The sequence below is a fragment of the Pan paniscus genome, chromosome 7 (genome assembly GCF_029289425.2).
Source record: "Pan paniscus chromosome 7, NHGRI_mPanPan1-v2.0_pri, whole genome shotgun sequence".
NCBI lineage: Eukaryota > Metazoa > Chordata > Mammalia > Primates > Hominidae > Pan > Pan paniscus.
In genome coordinates this window covers 123,168,260-123,174,681 of record NC_073256.2, presented here as the reverse complement: position 1 = coordinate 123,174,681, position 6,422 = coordinate 123,168,260, and positions in this window count along the sequence as shown.

The following is a 6,422-nucleotide window of genomic DNA, read 5'->3' as shown; positions in this document are numbered from 1 at the left end:
ATTAACCAGGCATTAATTCATGCATTTTCATAAGTATACATACATAGAAATCATGAATTGCTTCTAGAAGTTATGGAAAAAACTCTTAACCAGATTTGCAGAGGTCTTTGAGAACATAATATTAAAAGTAATTTTTAGCTAAGATCTAAAAGACAACTAAGATTTACCAAATGCCAGGTTGCTAGGGAACAGGCAGGGAAGGGGGAAAGACAGGCACAGGAGGGAAGGTTTCCACAGTGACTAGCGTACTAGTAACTCTGTTTTAGTCTTAACACTATAAGCACCTAAAAGCAGAATTATTTTTAAAAGATATTTAGATTTCTCATCTGCCTATACATTTATGATAATTGAAGAAAAACTCACTAGAGTGTGAGGTGCAAAGTGATGATGTAACCTCCCAGGCTATGGATGGCCAGTGGCCCTCTCAGTCACATAGGAACAGGTGCTATAGATCACATCAGATGACAGTGAACCCACTGCAGTCATGGGTGGGTCATAACCATTTTCATTCCTTTGTATATTTTTGTGAGTGTGGTAAACACCAGCTATTAGTTCCTTGAACTCTCTTCCTTCTGTCTCTGGGCTCAGATCTATTCTATACTTCCCCCAAGTCCCCTTCACTTGGGCAACACTATGTGAAAGAATTCTAGTCAATGGAATGTGGTCAGAAGGGATATATGTTGTTTCCAGGTCTGGTCTTTTGAAACCTACCTTCAAGTCCTCCTCTCTTTCCCTGACTGTCAACAAGATGTCAGTGTTGAGGGAGCTTAGAAATCCTGAACTAATAAGGAAAGAACTTCCAACAGCTTGAATACCTGAACAATTGCTTTGTTTCTCTTGCTTAAGGAACATATTGAGGGTTAGAAATAAGTTCCACTGTCTTAAACTACTGAAATTTCACGCTTCATCTGATACAGTAGCTAGCATTAGTGTAACTAATAGAGTGGCAATGTCTTTTATTAAAATAATAATCTTCTTTAAAAATGAATATCTGGAAAAATTTCTACTCCAAAATAGGTGAAGCCCCCCCAAAATGCCAAATACTATGTTTAGAATGTCTAGGGTACTCGCATCATAAAAGTGATGATGGAAAAGTGTTCTTACAACAGTTGCTAATAACTTGATGATTTGTTTAAAAGTCTCCTTTGACGGAATATAAGCGAGACTGTTTATCTTATTCATCATTTTATTTAGAGTGCCTTGTATAGTGACTGTCATATCTAGGTGACCAAAAAATATACTGTACATGAAATGTGTTAAGTATTGGATCAGCAAGGTGGAGAGGTAGGCAGGAGCCCAGTGACTTAAGGCCTTGTTAATCATGTTAAGGAATTTGTACTTGATCCTGAAGGCAATGAGGAGCCACTGGAGGATTTAAGAATGGAGCGACAGGAGTTGTGTTTTATCTTTGGGAAGATCACTATAGTGAAAATAAAAGTTTTTCAACCTGAAAGATGTTTGAAGCTGGAACTAAGAATATCATTTTGGAGACTCTTGTAGTAATCTAGGTAACCGATAATTGTCCATAATGTTGGACAATGTGATATTTCAGCGGCCTCATGAATGGAGACTAGAAAATGCATTTAAGATGTAGCTAGAAGGAAGAACTGACAGGACTGAGTGATTGTCTAGTGTGAAACAGCAGAATGAGTGAGTGGGAGAAGGCAAGGATTACTCCTAATTTGTGGACAGTGTAACCAAGTGGGTGGTGCTGACATCACTAAAATGGGGAGTCCGGGAGAAGGAAAAATTGGGAGAAGTTGTATTCTCAACATTTGGGTTTTGCATATTGCAATCTCTTTTCTTAGAGTGTTCTAAAAATACCACATTTCCACCTGCTGCCTCCTCTTTGCCTTTTGTCCTTGCTTTTCTTTACCTGAATTACTCCTATTCATATTACACCTCAAATTAGAGCCTGTTGCCTGTAGGAAACTTCCAGGATCCCCAAGACTAGATAAGGTGCTTGCTTATGTGCCTCCAGTACTCTGAGCCACAATGTAGCATTTATCATAATGTTTTGTGTTCACCTGTGTGCTTTTCATTCCACACTTCTCTACCTAAAGCCAATCAAAGACAGAGACTGTCTCTTAACATGTGGTCCCCAGTGCCCATCATAAGTCTATGTCAGAGTAAGAATTCAGAACTATAGTGCAATCATGGTGGATGAGTAAATGACTGAATGGATGTAACACAAATAATTTTGAAGAGCACAAAATTAAAAACAACTAATAACATTTGCTGATATCCTGTCTATTTCTGGTTGAGATATGCAGCATGCAGTTAGCACAGATGGCCACCAGACTGCAATACTCTTTTTATATTTATTCTATTCCTTCCCCACTCTCACCTTCTCTCCCCACACTCCCACCCTACCCCCTACCAGGAATGGTCATAAATCATGGAATGGCTCCACTATTCCCTTAAGCATTTGTCTCTGATCACAGTGTGAACCCACCAATCTTGTAATAGACTACACAAGTGTTTTCGTTGGGTTAAAAAAATAAAAATAAATACAAAATTGAAAATGAGAAAGTTCACAGTGAGGTAGCTATTGTGTATAAGTGAGACCTGAATATAGTCTGGCAAATAATATGTTATAAGGTCTGCTCTATTCACCAAACTACTAAAGAACGAAAAGAGGTGGAAAAGGACATTTTCCCATTCCCACTTGTCAAACACAGCTAGTCTAATTTACTAACTGATGTAAACTTACCTTGTGTGTATGATAGACAAAGCCTCTAAACTGAAATAGGTGTAGAAATGTAAAAAAGAGCTACAGATTTGAATGGAACTTTAAAGGTTACTGAGTTCAGTAGAAATGGGTTTTGAAATGAGGCATTTGGACTCTGGAATACAGGAAGGAACCAGCACTATAGGATTGAGGACACAGAACAATTGCATAGAAAGCTCACACAATGGGCCGGGCACGGTGGCTCATGCCTGTAATCCCAGCACTTTGGGAGGCCAAGGCAGGTAGATCATGAGGTCACGAGATCGAGACCAGCCTGACCAATATGGTGAAACCCCATCTCTACTAAAAATAGAAAAATTAGTTGGGCGTGGTGGCATGCGCCTGTAATCCCAGCTACTCGGGGGCTGAGGCAGGAGAATTGCTTGAACCTGGGAAGTGGAGGTTGCAGTGAGCTGAGATCGTGCCACTGCACTCCAGCCTGCTGACGGAGCAAGACTCCATCTCAAAAAAAAAAAAAAAAAAAAGAGCTCACACAATGACAACTATGTAGTCTTCAGTCTTACCACTCAAAGTGTGGTCTGTGCACCTGCAGCATTGGTATCACCTGGGAGCCACATAAAAATGCAGACTCTCAGGCCCCTCCCCACTCCTACTGAATCAGTCTGCAGTTTAACAGCATCCTCAGATGATTTGTAGCAACATTAAGACTTGAGAGGCTATGATCTAAATAACAGTATTCAAAGAGCGTACTGAGCTCAGATTAACTCATTTGGGGTTACTTTGTAGTTTATTATCCAGATTAAGACATGTAAGGGTGAAAGGAATGGTATAATAATTATAATTGCATGTTTTTGAAAGATGTAGTTATTAAGAAATAAATCAGTTCTCAAATAAGTAGATTAAAAATAGTTCTAATCATAAACTATCTTTAAAAATACAATTGTTTATAGAAATAGAAATAAAACATCAATGTATATTAAAGAAAATATTATTTATATTGATCTGAACATTAAATTTAAAATAAGTGCTAGAATAATATGAATACATGTTAATTTTAAATAAATGTAGATTGATACATACAAAAATAATTATAGAAATATATGCATACATTGGTTGTTATATATACATACATCTTAACTCTTTCTGTTGAGATGGCCTAGAATCAATGACATCCAGTGGCAACGTACATACCTCATGTCAATATCTTGGGTTCTAAATACCATTCTCCAATAGAAAGAATTGAGGTCTTTGAATCAATGAATGATTCTGAAACAGGAGCTAGAAAGAAATTATTTAGGCAGTTAGTAAGGGTAAGAGAGCCCTCAGCAAGGTTTCCCTTTTAATAAAAAGTAGCCCCCAAATAATTTTTCTTTTCTAACAAAGAATAGCCTGAAAAATCAAGATGCAGACATAGAAAAGCAAGCTAGAAGCTTGCACAGGTGAACGCCGGCAGCTGTGCCAATAGGAAAAAGCTACCTGGGGGCCAGACATGTTCAATATGGAGGCTCCATCTTACCTTTTCTTTGTCAACCATGTGTACAATAAAGGAACAGGAAACATGGCACCGGCCAGGTAGAGAACCCGTCTGCATAATAAAAGATTAGGATGGGGTGGCCAGCTTCTTCATGTGCTACATAAATGGCAAACCTGGTCTGACCAATCTTTTGGGCCCTGTGTAAATCAGACACTGCCTCCTCAAGCTCGTGTATAAAAACCCTGTGCATTTCACCACAAAACCAGAATACCCACTTGGGAGCCCCCCTCTCTCTGCAGGAGAGACAGCTTTTCTCTTTCTCTCGCCTATTAAACCTCTGCTCTTAAACTTACACCTTGTGTGCCTGCATCCTTGATATCCTTGGCGTAGGCAACGAACCTTGGGTATTGCCCCAGATGAACGATGCCGCTTTAATTTTAGCAGTGGGTTAAAGAAATTATAAGATGAGTTCAGTAAGAATGGATTGTGAAAATGAGGCATTATGGAGCTTGAAATATATTGTAGAGCCACGAAGACAGAATATTCTGAGGAAAAAAAATAGAGATGTCAAAAAACATAGGAGCCAAACTGAAAGATCTTCTGAGGGCCAAAGTGGGAATAATTTGCGAAACCAAATAATGATAGTATTGGATTATAACATGGGCAATAAAGTAAATATCCATGAGTCCATACTGATAAAAATAAATGATTGAATAAATAAATTGAGAATAAAGGACAAATTTTCCTTAAAGTAGAATGTCAATAACAAATACAGAAGGAAGGAATGAAGAAAGCAAATTATTTAAAGTAAAAACAACAGTAACTCTTGCTTTGGGCAGGATCTATTACTGAGTGCTAAAACCAGTAGGTAAAACTTTTAAGAGAAACAGAACATTTGCATAGCCTTAAAATATCTCCCCACAAGCTAATTGACCTTAAGGATGAGTCCCAAGCCAGGAAGTATTCACCACGAGCTGACTTAAGAGTCCTTGGGCCTTAAGGGATTATCAGCAGTAATCTAGCAATACTCCTCATGGACTGGGGTGGCAGTGGCTAAGGAGTGAGGCTCCTCTGAATTTGGAAAGGGGAGGGAAGAGTGGTTTGAGAGCCAGGTAGACTTCTAAAGTTTTTGACTCTAGATCTTGACACCCAGACGGCACCTTTGGACCCACCTGGGGCCTGGAGGACCTCACCCTGCTGAAGGGAAGAACACAGGCCTGGCTGGCTTTGCCATCAGCTGATTGTAGAGCCCCAGGGCCTTGAGAAAACACAGACAGTAGCCAGGGGGTGGTTACAGCAGGACTTGTGTGTATAAGTGGTTACAGCTGTGCTGGCTTTAGGTCTGACCCAGTGTAGTCATCGTGGTGGTGGCCACAGGGGTGCTTGTGTCATTCTACCCCCATCTTTAGGTGGCTCAGAATAAAGAGAGAGACTTACTTTGTTTGGGAGGAAGTAGATGAGAGAACAAGAGTCTCTGCCTGGTAGTCCAGAGAATTCTCTCAGATCTTGTCCAAGACCATCAAGGCAGTACCTCTACAGGTCTGCAAGAACTACAGCATTACTGGGCTTGGGGTACCCCTTAAAGCAGATACAGATTAGATCACAACACACAAGTCCTTTCAAATATCTGGAAAGTCTTCCCAAGAAGGACAAGTACAAAGAAGCACATATAGCGAAGATGATGATAAATAACTCTTCAAACCCCAGACACTGAAGAACACCTATTAGCATAAACACCATCCAGGAAAACATAACCTCACCAAGTGAACTAAATAAGGCACCAGGGACCAATTCTGGAAACAGAGATATGTGAACTTTCAGACAGAGAATTCAAAATAACTGTGTTGAGGAAACTCAAAGAAATTCAAGATAACACAGAGAAAGAATTCAGAATTCTATCAGATTAACTTAATAGAGATTGAAATAAAAAAAAAATTACACCAAAATTCCAGAGCTGAAAATGCAATTGGCATACTGAAGAATGTGTCAGAGTCTTTTAGTAGCAGAATTGATCAAGGAAATGAAAAAAAAAGGACTTAAAACAATGCAGCACTCCTATACGATGTACAAAATAGCCTCAAAAGACCAGATCTAAGAGTTCTTGGCCTTAAAGAGGAGTTAGAGAAAGAGATAAGGGTAGAAACTTATTCAAAGGGATAATAACAGAGAACTTCCCAATCCTAGAGGAAGATATCAATATTTAAATACAGGAATGTTATAGAACACCAAGAAGATTTGATCCAAAGAAGACTACCT